Here is an 18,043-nt window from a genome sequence, read left to right on the forward strand (position 1 = left end):
TGCCCAGGGTCCATTTTAGCCCTTCCACAGGACGGATGAAGGAGGGAACGCCACGAAACACGGATGTGCAGGGCAGAACGAGACCGCTCATGCCACCAGATCAGAGCGTGTAGACCTCCGCGGCGTGGGCCTAGTGGTTTTTGAACTGTTTTCTTTTTTTGTTATTGTTGCATGGCTTGTAGGATCCTTGTTCCCCCACCAGGGATTGAAACCGGGCCCTCAGCAGTGAAAGCACAGAGTCCTAACCACTGGGCCGCCAGGGAACTCCCCCGAACTGTTTTCTGAGGACCTACAGGGTTCTCTGAAGTCTTCAGGGACTGCTTCAAGATCTAGGTCAAGGGTAGGAAACTTCTTTCCCAGGTTCAAGCAAACTGCCCTCGCCACTTTTCTCTGTTTGAGGCAATAGGGCTTCGCCTAAAGATTCTTTTTTTTTTTTGCGGTACGCGGGCCTCTCACTGTTGTGGCCTCTCCCATTGCGGAGCACAGGCTCCGGACGCGCAGGCTCAGCGGCCATGGCTCACGGGCCCAGCCACTCCGCGGCATGTGGGATCTTGCCGGACTGGGGCACGAACCCGTGTCCCCTGCATCGGCAGGTGGACCCTCAACCACTGCGCCACCAGGGAGGCCCTAAAGATTCATTTTTAAAAGGGGTTACATAGCTTAAATTTTTTTTAAAAAAGGCATTCTAAGTCACTATATCCTATCACCTATACCAAATGTCCTCAGAAAGGTTATGTCCCGATATCCAACGGAAAGTTTGTGGCAGGCTTGGTTCAAGAACTCAGATCTTCCGATGGCTCAGTCTAGAACTCATTCTACTCCACCACCTACAGTCCCCCAGCTGCCCCAGGACACGTGCACCACTGGGGCGCCATTTTCAGGACGGCAGCACGAGACTTGGGTGATAGCATCTTCAGCAAAGACCTTTCCTCGATCTGAAGCTGCTTCCCAATTCCAAAAAGTACACGGTGCTCTGCTGAATGCCAAGATTAGATTTTACATGCAAGATCACTTCAAAGGCTAAATTTAAATTATTCTCCTTTATTATACAGCAAGTCTTCTGTGAAAGCTTATTTCATCCACTCTCTCTTGGAAGGAGATTATAGTCATGCTCTGTTGCTTTAAGCACATACCATTTCCCCAGCGATTAGGTAACTGAATCCACTGCATTTATTGGGCTTGGTTCCTGCCAGCACCAGGAAGATGGGGAAAAAATGCAAATGCCAATGTTTCCCAAAGTTAAAAGAACACCACCACACACTCTTTTTATCAGGTCTTGCTTCTCCTCTTTGATCAGCCGTCAGAAACTATCTTCCCTCGGCGGTCAGGACTGAGCAGCGTCAGGGCACACTCTCTGCCAATGACAGGTGGTAATAGAGAGGGTGCGAGCCCCAGCCCCGGCAGGCGGCCCTGCCTCTGATAATGGCCAAAGCACTGAGGTGATAACCGTTCGTAAACACTCCGACAGTCGGTGACTCCATACATCAGCAAAGAGGGCCAGATAATCCTGAGCTCTCCTGACCAGACAAAGGCCCCTGGCCAGCCCGCTGGGATTTCTATGTGTGGCAAGGGTCACTCCTGGTTCCTGGATGTCATCAGCCAAGTTTGGCTTTGATTTATCTCTTGCCTAACTGGAGGGTAGATTCCTGGTGCCGGGGTAATGGGCAGCGTCTATAAATGCATCTCCCCAAGAAGAGGCCCACCTTGGGAGTGCGTTGCTGGGGATCAGCCTGTCAGGTGGGACTCAGGGACGGGGAGCTGCCCTATACCACCTTCTCTCTCCATCAGGTAGGGTCAGGCGGTGGGTCTGGGGAGCCAGGCGCTGGGCAGTGGGGGAGAGGTGCTCTGAGTGTCAGCCCTCTAAGGGCCTGGGCTGTGCCAGTGTTGCCCTAGAGCCCACACTCAACCGGCATCAGCCACGACTCAAAGGTGCCCAGTCCCCAAGGACACACAAGGAATGAAGACACACAGTGGACTGCTGATTCCAGTGCCCACTCACTAAGTGATGTGAGGCAAGTCCCTCCATCTCCTTTTTCCATCTCTGAAGTACAGTTGGTAACTCTCTGCCCTGTCTCAAAGGAGGGAAGAGATTAAGCGAGGTTCCTGCTGGGAGTCTGAGTTCTCCTCTAGCGCCACCCCACTCTTAGTTGACAAGATCAAGAGCTACAGCACCAGCGTTCCTGGTCTGCCTGGGGTCTGCCTGGGAAGTCTATGCTTAGTAATTTCCAGAACAGGAGATCAACAATAAAATGTGGGCACTCCTCCACCCTGTGCGCTCAGGGCCGGGGCGGCAACTTTTTATTTTATTTTTTTTTTATGGACAGAGATGTCCCAGAGCCTGGGGAAGGGAAGAGAATGATCTCACTTCACAGGAGCAGGGTGCCTGCCTCTAGAAAGGCGCTCAGTCAAGGATTGTACGTACTGTGTTTAGAGGTCAGGGCAGGTAAGCTGACAGCAGGGCCAAGAGGTGTATCAGAAGCCAAAGCAGGAAGAAAACGAAACAATCCAGCAAGACGTTATGGCAAGAAGCGTGCAGGTAAGAGGCCCTGTCCATGAGAGAGGGTAAAGGCCAGGGGAGTACGTAATATTGTAAGGGACAGAGTGACAGTATGCAGGAGAAAAGGATCATGAGCTAGTGTTATAGTGGAGAATGGAAACAGAAACACAGGCTCTAACACATATTACTTGTATGCGTATAGCTCTGGGCAAGCCCTTTACCTTTCTGAGCCTCTGATTTCTCATCCATAAAAATGGAAAAACGATACAATCTTATAGGGGTGTTATGGGGTTTGCATTAGATAAATAGCATATAGTGAGTGCTCTGCACATAAGGGGTAATGCTCGTGTATATGTTAATAATAACAAATATGTACAACTTTATACCACTTGAAGTGTCATCATAAATGTTGACTATCACAGTGATCCTGAAAGGCGAGATGGGTACCACTCCAATTTACGGGAGAGGAGCTGGAAGCGCAGAGAGATTCAGTGGCTTGCTCAAAGTCTCCAAGTGACAGATCTGGAACACAAGCTCCTAACTGTCATCTTGGAGATCATTCTATCAGCTGCATCTGGAGCTGCATCTGGAGAACTGTTATGGGGAGAAATCACCTCTATCTTTCCTAACTTGCTCTGAGAACTCCTGTCACCTTCAACCACGGCCTTTTAAAAATCTTTCCCACACCCAACCAGCCCAAGTTTCTTGGAGTATCCTGGTAACGCCGATGAGTCATCCTGTCGGATGGCACACAGGAGAAAAGAAAAATTGATAGAAGATCTAATCTGTTCTCTCTCAGCACGGGCACTGCGAGGAAGCTGTGAGTACGAGGCTGGGGATACAAAAAGTGCTCAGCAAAGGAGCATTTGATCATTTCGACAGTCCTGAGAGGTCACAGAGAGCACACAATCAGTGGTCCTGCTTATAGTGCTAGAGGGAGTCCCAGCAGAGGCCCAGCGATGCCCCCCTTCCTGCCCATCCTTCCACCCCTGCCAGTGCAGATGAGGGCAGCAAAGGCGCTCACGGGGTCCCCTCGTCTTGGAGGGAGAAAAGGGCTGCAGGTGTGTGCGTGTGCCAGCAGGGGCTGGGGTTAGAGGCTAAGCCCTCGGAGAGTGAGGTCACCTCTGGGCTCTTAGGCAACTGCGCATCTTGTCAGCGTGATCGGCACCGCTATCATTCATCTGGCCAGCCTAGAGACACTCCATCAGATGGGCTGGCCCTTTGAGCCCCATTACAGGGGAAAGGGTCAGTTTCAAGGGGGAGAAGACACTTAGTGCAGGTTGCTTGCAAAGCACAAAGTATATGTACTTAGCAAAAAACATCTTTAGCTGAAGCAATGCTCTGCTGTTTACCAAGCCCTCTCACGTTTATGATTTCGGTTAACTCACACATTCATCAAATATGGATTAGTGTCCACTGTGATATGAGTCAGGCCCCGTGCGGAGGGATGGGAATACAAAGTGAGAAAGAAAAAAAAAAAGCTCAAGGTCCACAAAACTCTGGGAAGCAGCAATGGTCACCATTTTACAGATCTGCATTTTTCTGAGACTGAGGGACGTGAGACAACTTAAGGTCACCGGTCCTAAGTGTGACAGTCTTCCCATGATGCTCCCTGGGGACCCCTTCCTTCAGGGCTGCCTGCCACCCCACTATTCTCTGAATATATTTTCTAAGATTCAGTTCAGGTCTCATTGGCTCAACAAAACCTTGTTATAATGATAATCTAAGTTATCATGAGCACTCTTCTACGAAGTCTGACTGTACGCGAAGTTCTTCACCTCTTGGGATGAAGCTGGTGAAAGTTATAAACTTACCCCCAAAATGTGTATTGGCAAACATGAAATGATACGAACAGTTTCAGGGTGCTGAGGGATGCCTCCGAAGCCCATCCTCAGATCCCAGGTTAGTGAGATCAGTGTCCTGGTGTTCTCCCCACACTGCCTTCTATGATTCTCATGATCTGCTCTTCAACCTAGTTTAGAAGCTGCTTTAGGGCATGGATTCCTCCACAAGCCGTAAGTCTGTAATAAGCACCGGACTTTGTGCATTGTGCTTGCTCCAAACATGTTTATTGACTGATTATGAACATCTGAGAAATCTGACAGTCACTCTGGAGTCAGTACCCTTTGGGTGCATTGCCCCAGAGACTAAACATCTAGGGCCAGGGCTGGGAGGCGGAGATGGAGGAAAGCAGAAAACGGAGCTAAAATTAAATAAGAGGAAGGAGACAAATTGTAAGTGAGCAGAAAACAATGTTGCGATATCATTCTACTACCCCCTGGAGACTTATTTTACAGGTGAGATTCTGGGAATTGGAAGAACCCGAACAATCTGCCTCGGATGACACAGAGAGCCAGGTTCATACAGGTGAGCTTCCCGAATCCTGCTTCCCAGCTTGGCATCCTGCATTACACTCTCTCCCCAGAGGAGAAATGGGTCAGGTTCTCGGGTTTCACGAACGCATTAAAGGCATGCCATGACAGCTGGCGAGCCAGCAAGCTCCAGGGGGAGGTGAGTGGCACACGTGCTCTGTCTTTTGTGCACCACCGTCAAGGGGCAGGGAAGCCCAGCGGTGGAGGCAGCTTGGGGGAGGTGGGATGTTCCTCTGAGCTGATAGCGTCTAATCACACCCTCGCTATTTAGGAGATTGTGGCTCAGCCTCCGCATTGCATCCATTAGATTCAGCCCAGGGTTTGGATGCTGATGAGAGCCTGTCGATCAGATTTCCAGCCACCAGGGAGGCCAGGTACCAAGAGCAAAACTTGTCATTAAACAACGCTCTTCAAGACAGAAGCCTTCCTGGGTGAGAGTTTGTGATGATAACGATGGCCACGATAACTAAGAAATGATCCCAGGCACGATGAGCGCGGCCATTGGAGAGGGTCCCCACCTGATCTGCAAACTAGGTCACCAAACTGAGCTTGAGACTGGTGCTTTCTCTGTGCTTACATGAACAGGTTGCTTCATATCAGCACAGGCTGAGGACATTAGCTTTGTGGTTATTAGATGTGGCCACAGGCATGTTTCACTGTCTCAACATGTGCTATGTCATGGCTAACAGACATGGGAGAGGGAGGCTGAGAGCATATGAGGACCCCATCTGTCCCTCTCAATCCTTTACGTTGGTTCCCAAGATAACAGTAACCCACATCCACAGACGTAGTACAGAGCAAAGAGGCCTAGACCCCAGCAATCTTTTATGACTCCGACTATCTAATGCTCACCAAACTTGTGACCGTGTACCATGTTTGTCCCATAGTCATCCGTTTGGCTGCGGGGTTTAGATTCGGCGGTTAGGTAATTAAAGGATCTACTATTCCAGTTCAGAAGTAAACTTAGCAATAGAAAGGAAAGGTACCAGCGAAGTACAGAAACACCCTTAGCTAATGGTGGCAAGCGAGGAGATGCTGGCGAGCCAGATGTGGTGATGCCACATCTGTCCTCACAGGCCCTCGGGGCCACTAGTGGGAAGGAATTAGTCACTGTTCATCAGAGGTCCATGAACAGACTACCATGTGGGGCACGTCAAAGGCACCTGAGACAGGGAAGAGAAATTCAACAGTAACTGAGACACTAAGAATTTATGTGCTATTTAAAATAGTCATTTTGACAACGATTTTAACTGCAATATATGATCACAACTCATACTTTAAAGCTTAGGATATAGATTACAAATCCAAACATCCAGGCTATAATTGGAATTCTCCCATTAACTTTTCTGGTTACTCTAGGCCTTAATTTCCCCACTTACCACATGGAGAATAAATGAGCAACTCTCATTTAAGGGGTTTGCTAATAGTTTCAATGTAATGAACAGTAATACACTAACAGAGCAATGGTGACATGATGTCTGAGGTTCCTAGGGTATCCAAGGGTACCAGATTTCATTTTCTATGAACCAGTTCCATAAGCAAGCAGCCACCCTGTAAAGGAGTCTTGGCTGGAGGAAGCAAGGAAGGATTCTCTCGTGGAGACTTTGGTGGAAGCGTGATGCTGCTGACACCTTGATTTTGAACTTCTGGCCCCCAGAAACATGAGAGAATAAATTTCTGTTGTTCTAAGTTACCAAGTTTGTAGTAATTTGTTACGGCAGCCCTAGGAAAATGATACACCTATAAAACAGGGAAATGAATGTTTGCCTTCCAGGGCTGTCATGAGCATCTGATCAGATAGGACATGAAAGAGTGCTTTGTAAAACTGCACGGGGCCACTCCAACATAGAGGACTACCCCAGGGTTCTGTGAGCAGCTCTTCTTAGGGGCAGTGGGATTCTGTGACAGGCTTAGAAAGTGAGTAGGGACACCTCTAGGCCAGAAGACAAGCAGCTTGAGGAGGATATTGGGTGGGAAAAAGTCACATCAGCTCCCAGTCTGGGCAACTCCATCGTGAAAGCTGAGTGGTTCTGTGTCATTACATAGCCAGAGCCTTTGATAGGGAGTTACAGCACCTACGTTGGGTATGTATCCTCCACTTCTCTGAGGATGACTGCAGAGGGCCCAGGAGAGCAGGGGAGGTGGTGTCTTAGCTCTGAGGTCAGGTCCCTCACATCCCCTGATCTCCCCACATCAGAGGGATAGGACATTTCTGTTCCCTAAATTCTTTAATGAATAAACAGAATCGTACTCAACACAGGTAAGGATGAAATGAAATAGGCTGTTGCTAATGGGAATATTATTGTTATAAACTATCTAAAGGGCAATTTGGCAAGATGGATAAAGAGCCTTTTAAAAACATGAAAGGCCACTTCTAGGAACCTAACCCAACCTAACCCTAATCTAAGATGCCAACAGCCTTCATGCATAAAGATGCTCACTGCTACTTGAATGCAGCCTTACAATAGGGTATTTGTTAAGTAAACTATGCTTCATAGCGGCAGTAGAATATTAGGTAGTCTTGGAAAATGATACTTATAACAGGAGAAATTCTATAAGAGATGATGTTAAATTATTTGGGATTAACAGACATACACTATTATATATAAAATAGATAAACAACAAGGACCTACTGTATAGCACAGGGAACTCTACTCAGTATCTTGTAATAACCTACAATGGAAAAGAATCTGAAAAAGAATACATATGTATATATAAAAATATGTAAATTTATATATACATATATATACATATATAACTGAATCACTTTGCTGTACACTTGAAACATTGTAAATGAGCTATACTTCAATTTTTAAAAAAATAAAACAAAATTGTACAGTTAGTATTACTGAACAATGTAAAGAAAGCATTAAAAAAAAAACATTTTAGGGCTTCCCTGGTGGCGCAGTGGTTGAGGGTCCGCCTGCCGATGCAGGGGATGCGTGTTCGTGCCCCGGTCCGGGAGGATCCCACATGCCGCGGGGCGGCTGGGCCCGTGAGCCATGGCTGCTGAGCCTGTGTGTCCGGAGCCTGTGCTCCGCAACCGGAGAGGCCACAACAGTGAGAGGCCCGCGTACCGCAAAAAACAAACAAACAAACAAAAACATTTTAAAAGAGTCATGACAAAATGTTATTAACCACGGTTGCCTCTGGGCAGTTGGGTTATATGGAACTCTCCTGTTACTTTAAACCTTTCTATTTGTTTCTTATAACTTCCGTAATCAGCATAAAGCAAACCAACAAATACTAAGAAAAAATTGGAGAGAAAAAAATGCCTATGGCAGCAACAGTCATGCTTGGACCTGGATCACAGCTGAGCCTGTGAAAAGCATTGGAGGGGAAGCCCTGACTCTGCTGAGCTGACTCCCTTGCCAAGCTCTGTGCTTGACTCACCCAGGGCAGGTGAGCCTGTGGCTCCAGGGCCCATATTTGACTTTCCTCCCAGTGGCCGTGGTTGGCTGCATGCGATGTTGACCCATCCCTGTGTACATTTGGCATATTTCTTATTAATTCATATCAGGAATGTGCACCAACTTGTGTGTGAAAAATGGCAGAAACAATTCCACCTCTGTACAAATTTCATACATCAGATCAGAGAGGGCAGGTAGAGCAACTCTGGAAGGAGCCGATTTTTACATCAAGTCCCTTTACCTGTCACCTTTGTCCCCACCCTGCCCTGCCCCCCACACTCCCACTATCCTTTGGATAAACAGGACACAGCTTCCTAGGAGACACCCTTCCATGACTGTCAAGGAAGGTCTGAGCCCCTTGCACATCATCAGGAGGTCACTGAGCAGGGCCCTGCCTCTTGCCTGGGAGCCCAAGAAATCAGTCATCACTGCAGGTCCCAGGGGAGTTACCACTGGCTTCACACTCAGACCAGACCCGAAGGTGCCTCAAACAGGAGAGCTTTCTGAGTCAGGTGGACATGGGCATTTCCCAGACAGGATCCCAGAGACCCTTTCCTCCTCTGCTTGAAACGTGGCACCATCAAGATTTCTCGCCGTCTAGGTGAGCAGAGAAGAATCATTTTGCAGCTAGGCTAACCCTCGGCATGTTTGGCCTGCTTCTGAGGGTGGAGAGGAAGTTTACACACAGCCCTCTGTCATAGGATTTCTATGGTAAGGCTCAGAATACACCGCAAGACAAACGGTATCTTCGGAAACCTAACAGCTCCTTGAATGGAAAAACTTCACGGAACTGTTCTCTCTCCAGACAGGTAAGCGCACAAACTAGGTTTTCCAGGACAGTCCCGATTCCACATAATTAGTTCTGTGATCAGATCAGGTATCAGGAAAGGCAAGAGAACGGACATTTGTCAAGTGTCTGTTTTGATCCAGGCATAGCTACTTCACGTGCATTACCCCATAGGAATCACCCCAACACGTCTGATGTTGGTATCAACATTCCCATTTTACAGATCAAGAAACTGAGGCAGAGAGACCTCACATTTTTGCTCAAGATGACAATATCAAGGGTATGGTCAGGATTCTGATTCTAGGTTCATCTGCCTCCAAAGCCTGTACTTTCCCCATGAAAATCCAGGCTGAATTTTGATTTTGAAAATATGGCTGCAGGACCAGCAAGGGGGTTTTCAGCTCAGTCTTCCCAGTCTCGAATTATAAAGTGGTTCTTGCCATTCAGCTGTGGTGGGGTGGGGGCAGCAACCCAACTTAAACCCTGTGTTTGTCTTGAAAGAGATTACAGTGCTCCACAAATAGGCCAAATTTGAGGCTCTCAACTGAGGAGAACTTTGAAGTCTGAAACCTGGGGCTAAGATGTCCTGTTTTTATTAATTAAAGAAGATGTTTCAAAACCATCAGATGCATCACAACTGGATTTCAGATGTGAAACCCAGTATACACATAGACGAGCATGGCTCGCCCTTTTGGGTTGTTTTCGCTCCTCCCTGAGGATCTGCATTTCCTCAGATGAGAGCGCTCTGCTTCCCGGTCTGGCTGAGGCGAATGGAGGCCCAACTTTGCAGGCCTGGGCCCTGCTGGCCTCAGGAGTTTTCAAAGGCCAGAGAGGGATGAGTGGGCAAAGTGGGTCCTGCTGCCATTTGCTCCTCTAAGCCCCCGGGGCAGTGGCTGTGGGGAAAGGGAGGGCCACCCTGTGCCGAAGGAGGGTCCACCCTGTGCCGAAGGAGGGTCCTGGGTGTGCGTACGGGCCCCAGAGCTGACTGGTTTGATACCCCGCCCATTTCTGGTTTTATTACTGGTAGACCCCTAACTCTGTGGCCTTGAAAATGGCGCCCCCAGCTTGGGCAACAGGCATTTCCATCTGTAACGTGTGGTCAAGCTTTCTACCAGTCTCTGCCACCAAAACCCATCAGTACTGACTCCACGGGGTAAACCTGAACCAGATTTTCCGCCGCAGGCATCTTGCGATGAAGATCTGGGCCTGGCCTGCCATTCTGACGTGGGGTCTATTATATAACAGGATCTCTACGTTCCAGGCCCTTCCAAAGAAGTTGTTCGGCAGAGACTTGGCCTCAGGGCCTGCAAGGAGGAAGATGAAAACCAGCACTGTTTGGACAGTGCGGGACCCCCACTGGAGCTGGGGTGCCTGGGGATGCTTTCCATCGGGCGTGGAGGTTGAGGTTGGTGGAGGACAACCCACGCTAGGGAAGGCAGCGGGCGGGGAGGTCTGAGCACAAAAATGAAAGCAAGGATGTTCCTCACGTGGGGCTGTGAGTCAACGCCACTGGAGCAGGAAGTCTCTCATGAAGAATAACAGCTCACATAATTCCGCAGAATCACTGCATATTTTCACACAGTTATTTCACTTTGATTCTAGGATCACAGCAATTTGTACCGTAGGCAGGACAGACACTGTCGACTCCATTTTACAGATGAGGATACTGAGGGTCAGGGAGGGTCTATGACTTGCCTCAGTCACCTTAGTTTCTTGCCTCACAGGGTAGCTGTGGAACCATCTGTGAAGGTCCTCAGTGGACAGACCAACACACTTCAGAAATATCATCGTGGCTGCCTGCGGTGGGCACAGAAGTGGGATCACAGCGTGGACTGGTGACCCACCTTGCTGAAAGCCTGGCTAGTGCTTTGCTTGGGTCCCTTGTCCTACAGGGACCTCCTTGACTTCTGGCCTCATTTCCTGGCCTGGCAGCCATGGGGGAGGGGGTGGGGCTCAGCTTGGTATCACTTGAATTTACCACACAAGGTGTGTTTGGGGCTTGTTCTGCACCTGAAACAGTGGGGTGCCCGGGAACTGTCATTTCCTGCCTTGACATGTCCAAGTATTTGTTTAACCCTGGCTGGTGACACTGACTAGCCGCCCAGGCATGGAAACAAAGGAGGATGTAGGGAAAAGTTGAGCCGCTGCAGGAACACACAGGGGGGAGCACCGAGGCATACAAATCTTCACAATGAAGATAATCCCTTACACTCACACTGCCTTACCCCTCACAAGGTGCTTTCACAGGCCTTTCTCCCCTTAATCCTCACAACACCCCTAGGGAGGAAGGCAAGGCAACTATTGCTAGTCCCTGTTTCACAGCTGACGAAATAAGTGCAGCGAGTTAAGTGGGGGGCAGAGCGTAGACAGGGGAAGCCCATCCTGTGCTCCACACCTGTGCTACTCAAAGTGCGGGCCCCCAACCAGCAGCAGCAGGAAGCCCATTAGAAATGGAGCCTCTCAGGCCCCACCCGAGAGGTGAATGAATCGGGATCTGCGTTTAAGTCGGATCCGCAGGGGATCCGTGTGCGCAATAAAGCCGGAGACCGCTGCTGACACGCCCTCCCCTCCCCTTGCCCTGTCCCACCAAACGTTCTTAGAGCATGCTTAGAGAAGCACCTTAGAGATGCTTCTATCTACTCATTTCAGACAAGGAAATTGGTCCAGGGAGGGGACGGGTCCTGGCCCCCGACGGCAGCAGGAATAGACAGAACCTTGATCTTGCTAATCAGTCCTGGGTCCCTTACATCCAGCTGACATTCAACTGGTACCTCCTTTGCCTTTCCATCCCCCTCCACACCCCACAGGTCACCCCTCAGACCACCCTCATCTGCCAGTCACTCAGCCTCTCCCCTTGGTTCCAGCCTTGTGCTAAGTGTTGACACAAGTTCTAAGGTCCGGGGTTAAAGCAAACAGAGAAGTTCATACCTCGTGCTAAGTCTAGGAGCCGAGTAGAGGGGTGTGTGTGTGTGTGTGTGTGTGCGCGTCAGGTGGGGAGGGCCAATGCTTGGGTTGTCTCTGCCCTTTCCCCTCCAGCCTTCTTGCCTACAGGAGAAGGCTGGGGAACTCTTGCTTGCCTGTGAAGGAGATTCTGCTTAGGCTTTGTAAAATGCCCACTTCATTAGTTAAGTGTGAAAATGTCCAAAAACTGTGTTAATCTGCTTATGATTTCCCCTCCACTCACTGGTCACACTCTGTGCCAAGTCTGGCACCTGGGTAAAGTGATTCGTATGCCGTGGCTGGAGCTTGGGGCCAGGATTTCCCCTCCTTTTCCTCTGCTTCTGCTCCACTGGGGCCAATCAGGATGTTATTCATTTCCCTAGTTGAGAAGCAAGTTCAAAAAGGCCAGCACAGCCTCCTCTACCCCTTCCCTGTGTAAGCAATGCCAATCCCTCCCACGAGGAGGAAGCGACATATTTTGTTTCTGCTACACTCACGCAAAGAGCAGGTTTACAGAGTTAGCCCAGAACGAGTGTGTTCGCGTGTTTGCTGAAACCTATCTTTTTATCTTTGGACCTAGGGTACACAATGAACTAGAGGAAGAGCAGAGTCATCCATAAGGGGGGGGAGAGAGAGAGAGAGAGAGAGAGAGAGAGAGAGAGAGAGAGAGAGAGAGAGAGAGAGAGAGAGAGAGAGAGAGAGAGAGGGAGCGCCAAGGCGTCAAGAGGCCCTTAGGAGGGGCCTGGATACCTCCTGTTGCCGTGTCAGACAGACACGGCCCTGTCATCTAACCGTGAGTTAGAGCTAACAGCTGAACGGAAGAATTAATTTCTCATTGTGCTTCATTTGAGTTTTAGAAATGCCTTCAGGGTAGAAAAGTTACTAGAATAGCTTTCTCATATGTCTCAGACTGTTAAAAAAAAAAAGGTAAATAAATAAAAACGAAGTCATCTTTCTTATATAAATACCTACCAAACAACTCAATGAACTTGCAAACTCACCAAAACCCTCCCGGGCAAGTCATTAATGAAGAGGCCTGGATATGAGCTCTATCAACATCTTCTAATGTAGGAGGTGACTCTCCTGCTCTCGAGTCAAGATGGGTGGTGGTACATCCCAGACTGGGTGAACCACCCCTCCTTCTCCTACCCCTGCCCGCGGTGTCTATCTTCAAGGCCCGAGTTGCTTGTACCCTTTGAATCTAGCTGCAATCTCTTCTCTTCACCTTATATCTTATTTTTTAAAGCATTGCGAGATGGGGCTGGGGGTCAGATCCTTTAGACAGACAAGGTGCTTATAAGGTCGACGAATTCTGCTGGTAGAAAGAGTACGTGGTAAGAGTGGGAAACTAAATACTAGCTTTGGCTCTGGTCTGTTCTGTGTGACCTTGTGCAGGTCACTCAGCCTCCAGGCACCTCAGTTTTCTCTACTGGAAAAGAGCAATAATAATGCTAGCTATTCTGGCTAGTTATTCGTAATTCTCAAAGTTATGTGAAGATTCAAATGACAGGGTACGAGATAGAACCTTCAAGATTACGATGTGTAATCTGCATGCAAAGTACTGATTTTGCCCTGAGAAGCCAGATGGCCCTAGGCTGGTGCTTTCACCACTTCCCTCCAGCTCCTTTGAGACATAAGGAGGATGTCTAAACGGTGTGGCTTCCTGTGGCATGGGAACATCCACATAGCTTAGCTCGCTGCTCATTTCTAAACCGGGAATGTGAAAGTCACCAGTAACGTCTTTACTGTAGCTTTCGTGTTGCACAAGATCCTCCACTGCTGCCCTCCAGGATCAAACAGGCTCCCCCTGAAGTTGTTCTGATGTCCCAGAGATACCTGAGAGCCAAGAGCCTGCAGCACAGATCTTGCCATATAATAGGTGCCCAGTAAATATTTATTGAATGAATGGATGAAAGAACAAGACTTCGTTATCTTTCAGTCTGAAGTATGTACGTGTCATGGGTATGAAGGGAGCTCCTAAGGGCATTTCTCAGCCACCCTCCTACCTCCAGGCAGCATCAGTCTTTCATTTTAAAATAACTACAAAAAGAAGAGGTCCCCACGCTCCTTAGAGGGACACTCCCGAGTTCTCTACCTCAGCAGGTACCTTCTGCCTGCAATATTAGCATAAGTCTAATTAATATCTCTATTTATCCTGGAAAGATAATGTCCCAAAGCCAATTGCTTAGGAAAGATGATCTATCTTGACTGTTCATTAAAGACAATGTTTGAATTTTATAGATTTGCAATTTCACACAAGGGGTGCAGGCCCTCTGAACAACTTCTATGCCTAATAAATACCTATGGTAGAGTCAAAGGCCTTATTTACAAAGACGCTCCAGAGAATAGACATTTTAAACATACCTCATGAATTTCACTGCTGGGACAGTGAGTGGTCTTAGCTCCTAAACATACAAATGGGTAGAGTCAGCTCCTGCCATGGCAGTAACTTTAAAATCTCTTCTTTGTCTACATGTGGTGTCTCTTCCAAACTACTTTAATAGTCAGCTTTTTAACATATGGTGGGTTTTTTTGTTTTTTTTTTTCATGCTGGATTACATTCAGTTCCATTATTCCACAAAGTGGAATAGGCAATGAGACTGTCTACACCAGAGGGCAGTGAGGGTGTTCCAGTCTAAATGCTTTCAGAGAAGTAGCGCTAGATCAATTATCTGTCTAAACGCAGGATTTCCACTGGATTCCCGAATACTCAGACAGTTGTTCAAAAACTCTCCATTAGATCAGTGGGTTAGCATTTCCATTTCCACACATTTGAGGAGTTCTACCAGTCACAGTGGCTCATAACTAACTCCAGGGGTTCTCCAGAGCCTTAGGTCAGAATTTGTGTGTAGGGTGGGAGGGTGGAGGTATGGCTGGTGGAGTCACAAAGAGCCCCAGGTTATGACGGAAGAACCTTCGGCCTGGAGCATCATTCTCAGACTTCCCTAATGAGAAGAATCACCAGGGTGCTTATTGAAAAACAGATTCTCAGGCCCGTCTCCAAGGTGTCCTAATAATAGAGTGGTTCTGGGATAGCGTCTGATTCTGACCTGGGAATTTTGGGAACCACGGTTCTAGAGCAGCCGGTGCTCAAATCTAGTCTTAAGAATCTCTCAAGATTGAAAAAGCATGCGACTGTCCCCCCATGACCGTGGTAGCTCAGTTACAACCATGTGGCAACTCAGATGCTATAAAGGAAAGCTGAGTGCGTCGGGAAGTTGCAGACTGCTCCCACTCTTTCCCAGTTTCCTCTGATTCTCCTCCTCCCTCTCTGACCACCCCCAAAGCCTCTCCCAAGGCTTTGGGAGACCCCAGCCTGAGCTCCTCCGGGAAGCCCTCCTGGAGTCACCTGCAGGGAACGGTCTACAATGCAAATCTGAGTATCTGCCTCATCTAGCCTCAGGATAAAGCCCAATCTCCTTAGCACCACTGTCATCACCTGGCCCTGGCCGGCTCTCCACACCCTCCACACCATACTCGCCCTGGCGCTTTGCCCCCTGTGCCACTGAAGCTGCGGCTCCCTCTGCCTGGGATGTGCTTCCCTGGCTAAGTCCTATTTATCCTTGAAGACTCAGATCAGCTGGGGAGTCCAGCGCTCTCCTTCTGGGGCTGATTCAGGTTTTCCAGCAGGCACCACAGCACCCTGGGCTTCCCTTCCCGAGAGCCCACATGTAGTCAATTCCACAACAGACCCTTACCGGGGGTCTATTACGGTCCAGCTACTGTGCTGAGCGCTGGGAGTTTTGGTAAAGGTGACAGGCTACAAAAAAGAACAATAAAGTATTTTCTGGTCTATCTTCTCACTAGACTGTACGTTCCTGGAGGGCAGCATCTGCTTCTTCTTCTTCTTTTTGGGACTTCGTTGCTGCACGTGGGCTTTCTCTAGTTGTGGCATGCGGGCTTCTTATTGCAGTGGCTTCTATTGTTGCGGAGCACAGGCTCTAGGCGCACGGGCTTCAGTAGTTGTGGCTCGTGGGTTCTAGAGCGCAGGTTCAGTAGTTGTGGCGCACGGGCTTAGTTGCTCCGCGGCATGTGGGATCTTCCTGGACCAGGGCTCGAACCCGTGTCCCCTGTGTTGGCAGGTGGATTCTTAACCATTGCGCCACCAGGGAAGCCATTCTTTTTAAAAAAGATCTCTGTATCCTAAACGCACAGCATGGTGCCTCAGTTCCTGGCACCCAGCAGGAAGGAAAGAGGGAGGGAAGAAACTGAGGCTGTTTAACCTGGAGAAGAGGTTCAGAGAGCTGAGATTCTAGAACTCAAACATTTGAAGAGCAGTTTTACAGAAAAGGGAATAGACGTGTGTGGTGTGTGTGTGTGTGTGTGTGTGTGTGTGTGTGTGTGTGTCTCACCAGGGGGCAACACAGGACACAGAGGGAGAAGACAATATGCTGCCACGTCTCAGACCAACACGAGAAGAGGTGCCAGCCAACACACAAGCTGCCGCCTGCAGCTGACACGACACGAGGCTCGACCCCAGCCTGAGCTCCTCCGGGAAGCCCTCCTGGAGTCACCTGCAGGGAACGGTCCTCCTGCTGCATCCCCACAGCACACGCACACCCTCCGTGGTGGGACTGTGGTCAAGTGAGCTGTTTCCATGTCTTTCAACAGCACTGTGAGTGTTTTGTCTTATTTTTGTATTCAGAGCCCAACAGAGGTAGAATGGGAAATGGTGAAAGGCTCAGACTTCTAGGGCCCTTCTTCTGTCATTTATAATAGTTGTATAAGTTGGGGAACTTAGTTATCTCTCCTGGTTCAACTTATACATCTATAAAATGGGAATAATTAAAAACAGTAAGGCTTAAACAAACGTGCCTTATACACAATACATGCTTAAAGGGACCACTATCCCACCGATTGTCACAACGACCCTGCATTATTCCGTTCTTCTGAGAAGTTCTTCTGTTTCAGAAAGAAGCTGAGGTATAAAGACACTCTGTACTAGGCCACAGAGCTGGACCTCGGGGCCAGGATTTGAGACATCTCATACAGTATTCCTTTCAGGCACTACAAAAACACTCTCTCCCTGATTTTTCAATCATACTAAAATGATCTGACAATAAAAGGAAGCACTGTCTTCTCCAAGGGAATGCAAATATTCTTTGTGAATGACATCACCTCTTCCAAAGGAATTATCTTACCAAGCAGGGGAGAAGCTCAGAGCTCACACAGCCTCTAGCATAGGGCTCCACATCCCCGTCACTGGACTCTACAGACCAAAGCAACGATCCCTCGACTTCAAAGAGGACTGTGGTGTTACAGCCCTGTCACCTTCTCAATTCCTGCCAAATGCTGAGAAAGCGTGGCGCTCAGGTGCCCGATCAAACCACCCCCCTTGGCCTCACGATTCACCAACCTCCACACACCAGTGACCTTCCCCTTCATTCCAGCCATTCGCTCACCTGGATCTTGCAATTGGCACTTGTAGTATTTGAAGCAAGAAACCCCACATTTTGATCGTGAAACTTCCTATTTGTCTCTCCCTCACACTTCCTCATTTCTACCAATGATGATTTTCAACTTCACCGAGACTGCCAGCCTCTGGAGCCCTCCACAATATTCCAAGCCACCAGCTCCCTCCTGCTGGCAGTTCTTCACCATCCATCCCAGCTCACAGGTCCAAGAACACTCTCGCCGAGCCCCCGTCACCCCCCCTCCTGGTCTATACGCCCCCCCGCTTTGCCAGACGCATGCGGGATGGTCCAGGCAACCATCGAACTTCTCTGCTCCTGGGCTGCTGAGCTGTGCTGGAGAAAAACCATACACTTGTGTCATCTGGCGCCATGACAAATTTATCAGCCAGGCCCTCCTTGTTCCTCAATCTTTTTTTTTTTTTTTTTCCTATTTGTTCCTGGTCAGTTTCCTCCTGTATTTTCCCCCTCTTCTCAAGCTCCCCAAACCTGTCACAGCTCTCTCCCTCATTCTCAGCAGATGACCTGCCAACTCACTGCCTTTGGGATTTCCTTTTTAGTTCTTTCTTTTAAAGATTCAAAAGTCCATGCATCTTAAAAGCAACCTGGTATGGAGTGACAAGCCC

General features: G+C 48.8%; 1 protein-coding gene across 7 annotated transcripts in view; it reads right to left on the reverse strand.

Annotated features, from left to right (window-relative positions):
- Positions 1-18,043, reverse strand: part of BCAS3 (BCAS3 microtubule associated cell migration factor) — a 572,946-nt gene that overhangs the window by 22,936 nt on the left and 531,967 nt on the right. The gene's annotated exons all lie outside the window — the stretch shown is intronic.

The sequence above is a fragment of the Pseudorca crassidens genome, chromosome 19 (assembly GCF_039906515.1).
Source record: "Pseudorca crassidens isolate mPseCra1 chromosome 19, mPseCra1.hap1, whole genome shotgun sequence".
Classification (NCBI taxonomy): Eukaryota; Metazoa; Chordata; class Mammalia; order Artiodactyla; family Delphinidae; genus Pseudorca; species Pseudorca crassidens.